We start from the raw sequence: 13,086 nt of genomic DNA on the forward strand, positions 1-13,086 counted from the left end.
CATAGAGTAGATATTGTTTAACCTAGAAATTGATGCATGACAATTTTGAAGTTGTAGTATGATTATAAATTGATGTCTTACTCACTGAGTGCAAAATAATGAATTATATACTTTCCTTTGTTTTAAAGAAAATCCAGATTAAGGGCTTTGTGAGTGAATTACTACCGAAGATCCCACCTCTAGAATTCTACTTTATGTCATACTGGGCCTGATTGAGAGTTCACCTTCATATGGTAGAAACACTGCTCAATTTGAAATCATAAGACCTGGATTTGAGACCTGCTACTTCCAAGCAGCACAAAATTGATCAGGCCACTTAAACATGATTAAATGAGGTGGTGGGGAGGGTGCTGCCTGGTATGCAACTGGCACTTAACAAAGATGGGCAGGGGATATAATTAGATGCAGCGTGAAACAGAATCAGGCTCAGATTCTGAGTCTGCCTCCACTGGCTTTGAATGTTGACCCGTTTGAGGGCTTCTTCCTCTGAGGCTTCACCTCAGCTTCTTCCTCTGTAAAGAGGAGGAGTCCATTACTACCAAATAGGGCCTCATGAACACTAAAACCATAATGCATAAAAAGAACTTCACACACTGTCTAACACATTGGGAGTGCTCAATAAGTACTTTTGTTACTATGATTATTCCTATAATTTAATGTTTCAGAGAGATATTTTACAATGATTCTATGTTTTTGGATGTTTAAAATACTAAGATATTGAAATAAAATAGTATTTGGACTACCTGTGTTTTTAAATACATTTAATACATTTTTAAGTTTATTTATTTTTAGGGGTGGAGAGAGAGGGGCAGAGCGAGAAGAGAGAGAGAGAATCCCAAGCAGGCAATAAGCTGTCAGCACAGAGCCCTGATGTGGGGCTTTATCTCACAGATCTTACTGACTGTGAGGTCATGACCAGAACCAAAATTGATAGTGGAAAATTTAACTGACTGAGCCACCCATGCACCCTTTGGCTGTCTTGGTTTTAATAAAATTCAAATTAATGCTAAATCATCACAGGCTAAAACCTGAACTTTATTATAATGATGTTAGCAAAAATAAAATGTAACAAGGGAATATAAAAATATTTTATTACCAGAATGTAATATATAGAAGATGTATCCAATCCATATTCTTTCTCTAACAGTACTCTAACAGCACATCCTAATACATACTCATTTTGTTATGGCTGAGGCACTGGGTAATTATCTTCTCCCAGATTGTCTCTTGTTTTCTGATGTTCAACATTCCGCCATTAGAAAGTTAGACAAAGGGACTAAGAACATATTCTCTGGCAGGAAGACAACATGCTATCAGATATAAACAACTAAGTGGACATGAGGTTATCAGACACATTCCAAAAAGAGATTATGGATTCATAAATATCCTAGAACCAGAAAGGATAACTATCCAAAGGGAAAAGAAAGGTGACCAGATGCTCTGAAGACAAATTCACTTCACTCGCAGCTTAAGCTGGCTCCACCAGTGGCAAAGGGAAACCAGGAACTTCTATGGATAAGAATGGATTTTATTTAAAAACAAATCATGTGTGATCTTACATTTGTTTAATTGTGAAAATAGATCTTAATAAAAGATTCAGAAGGCTTCAGGCTATTTTTTTCTTTCAAATTCTGTCAATGATCCAGATACTTGAGATATTTGCATAATAGAACATGATCTCCACAGAACACTGCCCTATCTAAAATGTTCTTATAATATCTATTGTGGAGCTATAATTTTACTTGACAACACAATAAAATGACAAACCTTTAAATATCACCTATTTTTAGTCATTGCTTATACATAAAAATAATATAAAACTATGCATTAGATTGGCAGGTCTGTCTTTTGGCAGCCAAAGGCACAGCACCAAGAATGTATAATTATAAAATCACTCAATAACTATTTTGTCGTGCAGTATGGCAGGTAAATAATGGTTGCTTTAATGTGTGAATTATTTTAGTATCTGGTTATGCAAATGTAGACATTTGTTCAAGTGAAGGTTAAGCCTCTGAGAGGTAAGGGCTACTATCCCCTGAGAATATTCTCTATTCTCAACAAAGTGTAACTTTTTCCTTTGAGTACTTATTTTTAAAGTATTTATAAAATTTCAAAAGAAATGTCTTCTTATTCTTTTTACATTCTAATATACAAAACTACAAACTATGAACATCTACCTATTACTACTCTCTCTGACTCAGTCTGTCACGTCGCCTTCACACTTGTGTCTATGTATGTGCATGCTCATGTGTGTAGACAGACACAGAGAGAAAGAAACATTCTTCAGACTGTATGGTCAGTGCTGTCAAAACCTAATACAGAGATTTTACAATACTGAAAATGGATCCTTCTAGCTGTGGGGGTCTTCTGAACTAGACCTTTTTCACCCTTACTTGAACTGACTCTTAGGATAAAACCTTTAAGCAATTCAAATAAGAATCGAGAATATTTATAGCCCAGGGCCATCCAGTTCAGCACTTCACAGTTCTAGCTGCTACATGCAAAAAGAAAAAAAAAAAAAAAAAGAATCAATATGCAAACATTGAAAGTTTTTTGAAGTTGTTTAAATATTTACCTCAAATTTTATAAAACTTTCCAGAAGTTGCCCAGCTTTTAAGAGTCTGCACATCTAAGAAATGGGAAGAAGTCTGATGAGCTTCTTGACCTTCCTTGAGGAGAGGAAGACTGCCTCCTCTCCACGGAGAGGGAAGCACTGAGCAGAGACGCTTACGCAGTTTTGGTACATTGTTTTCAGTCCTAATTGAAACTAGGAAATGCAGGGAAGTGTGATAATGAAAATAACAGGATCAGGGGAGTGTGGAAATTAGGTGACTTTTTTCCCCCCACAAAATCTGTAAAAACAGATTCGAGTTTAGGGTGTGATTTCTGGGTTATATGTGAGGAGACGTGTGGCACAGCTAACACCCTAACACCAGCGAGGGAATATCCTTCACTTCCCTGTGACTCCAGGCACAAGGCAAGAATGCTGCTGAAGAATAAGCACAGGACTGTCCCCAACGCAAAAAATGCACAAGTGAGGTTGGGAGTGGTGGTGCATTCAAATCAGACCTAGTTCTTGCAGTTTTGAGTGTTCTCTGAGTCTCTCTGTGAGTAGCTAGCACAATGCCTACTTTACAGAAGCACTCAAGAAATGGTCCTTGGCCTCAAGTATACTGTAGTATAGAGGTGGAATTTAAGGAAAGGTATTAAGCAGGCTGAGTTTTAGCTTATGGGCAAGTAATAAATTGTATCGTGTATCTTGAATGTATCATAGATAAGCTGCTATATAACGATCGCCACTTCAGATAGCTGTGAAATCAGGTGATTAACTAGTTGTTACTTAACCTTCTAATTTCTGTATAAGTCTAATTACATGAAATAGAAGTGGGGGTTTTGATTTTTTACTTTGCTTTTCTGTTTGGAGTGTCGTTGTAACTACTGTACTGTAAATGATGGAAAATAACTGCATATGTTAAAAAAATAAATTGTGTTACATTAAAAAAATGAAAAATAAATAAAATCTAAAATTAAAAAAAAAAGAAATGGTCCTTGGTACAGTTCTTATGCTTTGTTCTAATTCTAAGGGCATTACTGCCCCTTCCATCATGGAGAGTAATACTTCTTTGTTAATGACTACACAAATCATTGGCAATGGGGAAAATCCTTCCTGTAAGAGTCACCTTGGGATGGCGACCCAGCGGCCATTTCTCTGGGGGCTAGAGGAGAACAGGTGCACAGACGACCCCCGCCCCTCACCTGCAGACCTGGGATGTCCTGCCCCATTTGGAAACAGCCAATCATGAAGCTCCAGCTTCCCATCACCCTGACAGAGGAGGCAACCTATTCCATCCTGCCACATCCCTGAAATGCCCTTATTTGATAATCTGCCCTCCCAAGATCAAACCCAGAACCCCTCACCCATAAACCCCCCCCCGCCCATCGCCTACCAGGCACGACTTCCCTGACTCCCCACTCCCGGGGTCATGGGACCTCGCCCAGGAATTGCAGATCCCAATAAAGGCTTTCTGGGCTCCATAACTTGGTCTCTTTCTTTCCTCTCCTCTCTGCCTCCATCTATTAAATCTTACATTTCCCAGCTTCTGAAACTTCAAAAGCGACCACAAGGGACCCCTGGGTGGTTCTGTCAGTTGAGCATCCAACTCTTGATTTCTGCTCAGGTCATGATCTCATGGTTCATGAGATTGTGACCCAAGTCTTCGGGCTTGTGCCAAATCCCTGCTTGGAATTCTCTCTCCCTCTCTCTCTGCCCATCTCCCGCACACTCTCTCTGTCTCTGTCTCTCTGTCAAAATAGATAAATTAACTTTATAAATAAATAAATGGAATAACCAAACTATGTAAAGAGCTTTTACAACTCAACATCAAAAATCCCACAAATAATCCAATTAAAAAATGGGCAGAAAACATGAACAAACATTTCTCCAAAAAAGACATCCAGATAACCAACACATGGAAAGATGTTCAACATCACTCACAATCAAGGAAATGCAAGTCAAAACTACAATGAGATATCACTGTACATCTATCAGAATGGCTAAAATCACAAATTCAAGAAATAACAAATGTTGGTGAGGATGTGGAAAAAAAGAAACCCTCATGCACTATTGATGGGAATGCAAACTGGTGCAGCCACTGTGGAAAACAGTTTGGCAGTTCCTCAAAATATTAAAAATGGAATTACCATATGATCCAGTAGTTCTACTACTGAGTATTTACTCAAAGAATACAAATAACTAATTTGAAAAGATACATGTGTTATGCTTATTCCAGCATTATGGAATCAGCCCAAGTGTCCACTGACAGATAAATGCACAAAGAAATTATATATATATATATATACACACACATGCACATATATATAACAGACTATTATTCAGTAAAATGAAAGAATGAGGTCTTGCCACTAGCAACATGGGTGGATATAGATGTATAGAGTATAATGCTAAATGAAAGAAGGCAGTCAGAGAAAGACAAATGCCATATAATTTTACTCATATATGGAATTTAAGAAACATAACAAATGAACAAATTAAAATGAGACAAACTAAAAAACAGACTCAACTATAAAGAACAAACTGGTGGTTACCAGAGAGGAGTGGATAGGGGGATGGGTAAAGAGGTGAAGGGGATTAAGAGTACACTTATCACGATGAGTACTATGTATAGAATTGTCAAATCACTATATTGTACACCTGAAACTAATATAATGCTATGTTAACTAAACTGGAATTAAAATTTTTTAATGTATTTATTTTGAGAGAAAGAGAGGGAGAGAGAGAGAGAATTACAAGCAGGCTTTGCACTGTCTGCACAGAGCCTGATGCAGGGCTCCATCTCATGAACCCTGAGATTATAACCCGAGCTGAAATCAAGAGTGGGAGGCTTAACTGACTGAGCCACCCAGGCGCCCCTGGAATTAAACCTTTTCTAAATGATCTCTAAATGTGGGAAGAAGAGAGATTTGTATCTATGTGTGCCTGAAAGTTTAACCCTTGAGGAATTTTTATCTCTCCAGAATTAGTGCCTAGCATAATGCACGACATGTAGTATGACCTCAATAAATGTTGTCATACAGGGCAATGGTTAAGACCGCACTCTAGAGAAAGGTGTCTGGGTATGTATCCCGGTTCTCCCACTTAGTTGTGCAATCTGAAGCAAGTTACATAACCTCTCTGTGTTTTAGTAGCCTCACTTGTAAAATGGGGGTGATAATAGTTACTACTTACCAGGGTAACCCTAAGGTTCAAATGAATTGTTACATGAGAATTGCTCATAAGAGTGCTATAGATTTGTTAGTCTTATTGTGACAATGAAGATGAAGAGCTTTCTCCCAACCCTTAAGCACCAGCCTTAGAAATCCAGCATGAAAACATGTTCTCTGCCACACCTCCAGTTACATACTGATCCTTTGAGAAATTTGTATGGTCGTCCTTTCTATAGCCAGTAACCGATTACGACAATAGCTACTAAGTGGAACACATGCTACCTAAGTGTGTGTTTTTTTTCAAGAAAAACTGATGCCTAAGAATCTGCCAAGTGCTTCTGCCATACTTTTTAAAAAGCAAACTTAAATCTTTCCTTGCTATGAAATCTGGCCATTTGTAGGAAAGTGGATGGACCTCGATGGTGTCATGCTAAGCGAAATAAATCAGGCAGAGAAGGACAGATACCATATGTTTGCACTCATAGATCTAACAGGAGAACAGGAGAAACCTAACGGAGGACCAGGGGGAGGGGAAGAGGGAAAGAGAATTGGGAAGAGAGAGGGATGCAAAACTTGAGAGACTATTGAATACTGAAAATGAACTGAGGGTTGAAAGGGGAGGAGGGAAAAGAGGTGGTGATGATGGAGGAGGGCACTTACGGGGAAGAACACTGGGTGTTGTATGGAAACCAATTTGACAATAAACTATTAAAAAATAAATAAATAAATAAACATTAAAAAAAATCTTTCCTTGCTGTTTTTTGAGCATCATGTGAAAATGATTAGAACTGTAACATTTATGCACTATTTAGAAAAATAACAACATTTTCTAAATTATTGGGTACATTATATTTACTAGTGGCACTGTTAACTCTAATAGGTTTTTTGGACCAAATTAGCCTATTTAAGAATAAATAAAGCACAATAAGCCCATTCTCTCTAAAAATCAATAAATAATGTTTTTAATTCACTTTGATTACTGCACTTGGCAGAATAACCATGTCATGAAACTGACACCACAACGAAAAGCATTATGCTGATAAAAACAAGTACGAATAAGCCAACAACTGAGCAGCAGAAAGAAAAATTTATGCCCGGAAATAGTTTCTGCCATGATATGAAAAGCTTGGGCTCTGCCATTGGCCACAGCATGAAGAGGAGCAATTCTCTCTTATAAATTGCACTCATGGCAACTGAATGACATTATCTCCACCTGGGCAACAGCTCTTTCCGCCAACAGTTTCCATAAGCAGTGGGAAAACTGCCTCTAACATCCTCGCAGTAAGCTATGCTAGTGGATGAGATGACAGACCAAATGGGGTATGTACTAAATTCATTTATCATGAGAACAGGACCACCAACTGACGCTTGGGTTGTATTCGGCCTGATGATGTCATTCTGAAATGCTGAAACAGCAGCACTCATTTCCAAGAGGTGATAATTGATGCTAATTTCAGTTAAAAAATTCATGCAAAGCATCCCTTTTTTCCCTTTGTTTCCTGGAATCTAAAATGAGAGTTTAAGGAAGGTCAAAGGTCAGTAAAAGCAGCCCAGGAAGGGATCCCTGCCCAGATGGGGTGGAAGGAGGATGGGCTGTAGAGTCAGGAAGACCTACTTAGACTGTGAGCTTTGCCTTCCACACCATGCTACCCTAAGTGCATTCACTTCCTATCTGCAGACTCAGTTTCCTCAATAGCAGAAGGGAATAATAAAATCTATCTCAGGGCTTTTATCAGAATTTAATGAAATATGTAGGCATCCAGCACACAGCATACTATAAACACAATGAATAATATGAAAATTGTCTGCAAAATGACTCTCTTTTTAAGATTATTTTTGAGAGAGACAGAGAGGGAGAGAGTGGGAGGGGCAGTGAGAGAGGGAAAGAGAGCAGATGTGGAGCCGACGCGGGGCTTGAACCCACAAACTGTAAGATCATGACCTGAGCCAAAATCAAGAGTCAGAAGCTTAACCAACTGAGCCACCCAAGTACCCCTAAAATGACTCTCTTTCTTGCTCTTTGATATAAAGCAGAGACCCCCTGTATAAGAGGACTGAAGCCAAGCTAGGTAGCCCTGGAGGGTGAAATGAAATCTGGAGTCTGGAGATGCAGGACACATGATGCTTAGTGACCTGGAGTGCAGTCTCTCCACTGAGAGTGAGGCTGACCCCTGGAATGCAGTCAGGAGGGTCTGGAGTTCATCTTCACAGCTGTCTTCTCTTACTCCTATTAACCAAACAATGCATTGCAGGAGGAGGAAGCCATTACCATATTATGCAGCCTTCCAAAAGGCTCTTCTTACTGCAAACTTCCTGACAGCTCTCACACCATCCCCATTAGGTGTGCAAGCTCTCTTTATGATTCCTTTAAACTCATAGAATGTTAAGAGTCTCAAGCAAGCATGTGACTCCAATGTGAGTGCCTTGGATGGAAGGAAGAGGGACTTTTCTTAATTTCTACTTTATAGGTTGTTATGTTCCAGTATCCATGCCCCTCTCTGAGACTGAGGCATAGACTTAATAATTCACAAACAGTATGGAGGAGAAAACCCTTTATCTTACATGCATCCAAAATTCAAAAACTAAAGACAAATGTGGGGGTACTCAGTGAGAAGCAAAGAGCTCTAATTGAAACCTAAGTCCCTCTTATAATACCTTCTTCAGATGAAGGAACACAATGTGGTCTCGATGCTCTGCCCATTTCCTCCATCGGTAATCAGTAATACCCAAGAAGATCAAGTTTAATACTACCTCGGGGCAAAGAAGAGGCAAGAGAGAGAATTGTTGTTCCCTCTTTTCCTTTCTCCCTCTGTTAAGCTCCAAGGAAAAGTGAGTTTCCAGAGGTAGGCAGTGAATGAGAATGAAGAGGGGTTTCATTTTATTTCACCTCTTTAAGTCAGGTGAAATCAAACTTCTGCCAGAAAACATCCTAGTGGAGCACATGGGTGTCTCAATCACTTAAGCGTCTGACTCTTGGTGTTGACTCAGGTCATGATCTCATGGTTCATGGGTTTGAGCCCCACATCTGGCTCTGCCCTGATAGTGCAGTGCCTGTTTGGGATTCTCGCTCTCCCTTTCTCTCTCTGCCCCACCCCCATTCATGCTCTCTCTCTTTCTCTCTCTCTCTCAAATAAGTGAACTTAAAAAAAAAAAAAAAAGAAAGGAAAACATCCTGGCAATTAGCTAAAGCTAAAAGATGGGCAGATATATCTCCTTTCACAGCCTTTCCCATTGCTCCCCTCCTCTTGTGAATGGCCACGAATTACATGGGAAAGAACAGGAGGATGCCACACAGCTGATCAAGATTTTTTCAATCAATTGTTATGCAAAAACAGACGCATCAAGAAATATGCACTAAACACATCCATAATGTGCTAGGACTCACTGCTTCCTTCATGCACATCCTGAAAACACAGCCTTTATTTGGTCACAAGGGGATATGGTGGTACCAAATAATTTCACATGTCACAAGCTTGGTCATATACTTCAGTGTAGTGGTTAAGAGCACAGACTTTGAACACAGGCAGTAAAGGACACTATGAAGATAGTGAAAGGCATTATCTGATGAGGGATTAATATCCAGAACTTCTATGACTCAAAAAATGGCAAAATAACCTTATTTAAAAATGAATGAACTATATAAATAGACATTATCTCTAAAGAGGATTTACAAGTGGGCCAATAAGCATATGAAAATATGCTTGACATCACTGATCACTAAGGAAATGCAAATAAAAACCACAATAAAATACTATTAAGATGGCTGTTAGAAAAAAAATGTTAGCAAGAAGGTAGAGAAATTGTGAACATTGTACATTGCCAGTGAGTTTTAAATGGTGCAGTCACTACAGAATACAGTATACAATTCCTCAAAAAATGAAACATTGAATTATCATAGGTTGTACAATTCCACTTCTAGTATATACCCAAAAGAATTGAAAGTAGGGACCCAAACAGATATTTGAACATCCATGTTTATAACACCCATGTTGTATATGTACACTTAACCACAATTTGAAAAAATATATAGGAAGGGTGCCTGGGTTGAGGTCCAAGGGTGCAGTTGGTTGAGTGTCCAGCTTTAGCTCAGATCATGATCTCACAGTTAATGGGTTCAAGTCCCTTGGTGGGCTCTATGCTGACAGCTGGAGCCTGTTTTGGATTTTAGATCTCTTTCTCTCTCTCTGCCCCTCCCCTACTTGCACTCTCTCTCTCTCTCTCTCTCAAAAATAAACATTTAAAAAAATTTTAAATATATATAGGAATTTGAGAAAAACGATCCTAACTTCCAGAGCCAAAATGCCATATTTGCCACCCTAGCTACCCCATACTAGCTATGGGGCATGTAATTTAGCTTTCTGTTTTCTCATCTATAAAATGGGATAATCAGAGGGCCTAAATCATAGGTTATTGTGAAGTTTATGGCAGATGACAGAAGGAAAATTTTGGTGCATAATAAGTGCACAAAACATACTAGCTATTATTGTTTCTCTGTATAGATGCTAAGGAAAAAAAATAATTCCATGGACAAATATTTCTTCCTTTTTAGCATCCATCTTAGAGCATTTTCAATACATTACTAAATACTTATTGACTAATTTATGTTTTCATACACAAAAATGAACCTTAATGGACTCATATTAGTGCTTGTTTTTTCCAACACAGAATATAAATTAATATCAATCCATCCATATTCTTGAATAAGCCTCTTTGAACCAAAGATATATATTTGTGGATAGCTGGCCAATGCTGAGGTACTATCTTGAAGAGGACTTAATTCACATGGTTATAGTCCAAGGTCAAGAGAATTATGAAGTCTTCCCATTGCTGTTATGTTTTTGTAACCAACCTACAGAACCAATCACAAAGTACCATGTAATTGGGACATTACCATTTAAAGAAAGATTCAGGGGTGCCTGGATGGCTCAGCCAGTTAAGCGTCTGACTTCGGCTCAGGTCATGATCTTGTGGTTTCTGAGTTCGAGAGCCCCATCTAGGTTCTGTGCTGACAGCTCAGAGCCTGGAGCCTGCTTCAGAATGTGAGTCTCCCTCCCTCTCTGCTCCTTCCCTGCTCTCAGTCTCTCTCTCTCTCCCTCTCTCTCAAAAATAAATAAACATTAAAAAAATAAAAAATAAAGACTCAAAGTAAGTTAGATAGATGGTAAAATCTCTGAGCTCCAAAAGCTGAAACCCTCTTAGATCTTTTCATATCACTGAGGAAGGGATTGAGGTGTGAAAGACATACAGACCACCATTAATAAACTCTGGCCCAGATAACATTTGGGGCCCACATTAAACTTAAAAGTAAGTGTATCTAAAGATGGTGTTGTTTTGAGTTGACATCATGGGATATAGAGCATTTGCTGACTCTCCATTTAAAAAAATTTTTAAATAAAAAAAAGCTCTACCCAAAATCTGTTGTAATATAATATTGACAGTCATTCTCAGAAAAAGGTGATTTCTGAAATGTACATCATTTTTACCAGCTTTTCCTAAAATAAGTTTTTTTTAAACCTTGGCTGGTGGTGGCTTCTAAAATCATCTTCAATCTGAGTGAGAGCAAATTCATTTAACGGTTTATTTCTCCAACAATTTGAGTGACTATTTCCCCTAGATATCTTTTTCAGAGCCCACACCCTAAAGCTTCATAATTCCATTAAATCAGCACACAGCTGGGCAATTCTTTCTTTGCTCACATTATAGTGGTCCCCAGGGAATTTATGTAAATCTATGGAAATTCATTTTAAAGTCTGTACTCTGAAATGGAGGATGCATCCTCATTAAGTAAACGATTATATCTACAAACAAGCTAAAAGCAACATGCTGGAGAACTAAATTAAACTTCCCATCAAGAAAACTAAACCATTCACTTTTATATATAGGCTTTACCTAAATGCTACCAAAATCAAAAGACAAAAGATTCTGATGAAGTCCAAACAGATAGCAAGGAAAGCAGAGCTGAGCCACTATGGCAGGGCACAGCCTCCTTGCTGGTACAACCATGGAATACCACCTTGGGCCATGCTACAGGAAACGGTTCACCCTTATAATTCACAGGCTCTCAGGAAAGACTTCTTATATAAGGGTGAAAGGAAATGAACTCACAAAGTCCTTCAAAGGGCACCCAATTCACCCCTAAGAATTCCCCAGTAAAAGTGGAGCATCTGAAGCTTAAAGGAGAGATTTTATGTACTGAAAAGAGGACACAGGCTTTACAGTTAGACTTATCTACTTCCCACTCCTATCTCTTTCACCTACTAGCTGAATAAATGACCTAGACTTCATAGTATCAGTTATCTTATTTGTGAATGGGAATAATAATAATTCTTGATATGTTACAAGATAAACTATACAAAGCATTTCGTTCAATGCCCAGAACATAGTTGGCACTCAAATGCCTTCACCTGGACCAAAAAAAAAATGAAGTCTGAGCAAGATTGAAGCTCCAGAAATGAGGAACTAACTAGGAGAGAAAGCAGGAAATGATTCCACTTCAAAGTTTTTGGTCCTCAGCCAACGATAGGGCCTTCCCCTCTTAGTAGATCTGCTCACCTTTCCTATTGCTGAAAAAGTATGGCTAAGGAAATATATGAAAACACTGTCTCAATATTGCCACAGGCCCTTTTTTCTTAAGCCATTTTAACACTTACTCTTTTCTCATATCATATCTGAAAACTCCATACTCTACACAAGTTACATCTTGGTTCTAAAGTCAGAATTTAAAGCGACAATATCACATGATCAAATTTACCCCTGAAAATCTCTTAGGTAGATCCAGTATTGAAGTAGTCCCTCAGGAAGTTGGGCATAGGTCATTTTCCATTCATTATTGGGACAGATTTCTGGTTCTTCGGTTTAGCCTAGGTGAACAAGCTGGCTTAAGTTTGAGATCCATGTAATTTCAAAAACATCTATATAGACATACATTCTGATAGATTCATATTCTAATTAGCAAGATTCTCATTATTAATAATAGCAAGATTCTCATAATCCATAAGAGGTAAGTGGAACTGAGACCAATAGATGAAAGGGCAGATTCCCATCTCCATGCACAAATTGAATGGAATAATGGGTGGACATTTATATATTTATTTTAATATGCCTTTAGTTTACAAAGCAATATGACATTTACATATGTTAAATATGCTTTAATCAAATGCAAGCATGATATACTACCACATTTTTTTTTGTGTTACTGAAATGGTGTTGCAGTAAATGGTAAACCCTACTAGCCATCTTTTAAATCTTTTAAAATCTATTTTAAAAAGCTAAAAATATCTTTGGACTACCAACCTTGATTTAATGGATACATTATAGATAAACAGAGAGAGGAAGAGAGATATTCCATATTTTCTTCTCAAG

The 13,086-nt window shown here is 38.2% G+C and overlaps 1 long non-coding RNA gene across 1 annotated transcript in view; it reads right to left on the bottom strand.

Moving 5' to 3' along the window:
- Window positions 1-13,086, bottom strand: part of LOC115297081 — a 142,634-nt gene that overhangs the window by 126,030 nt on the left and 3,518 nt on the right. Inside the window, exon 2 of the long non-coding RNA XR_003911256.1 lies at window positions 12,476-12,584. This is a non-coding gene — a long non-coding RNA (uncharacterized LOC115297081). The remainder of the gene's footprint in view (window positions 1-12,475; window positions 12,585-13,086) is intronic.

The sequence above is a fragment of the Suricata suricatta genome, chromosome 7 (genome assembly GCF_006229205.1).
Source record: "Suricata suricatta isolate VVHF042 chromosome 7, meerkat_22Aug2017_6uvM2_HiC, whole genome shotgun sequence".
Taxonomy (NCBI): Eukaryota; Metazoa; Chordata; class Mammalia; order Carnivora; family Herpestidae; genus Suricata; species Suricata suricatta.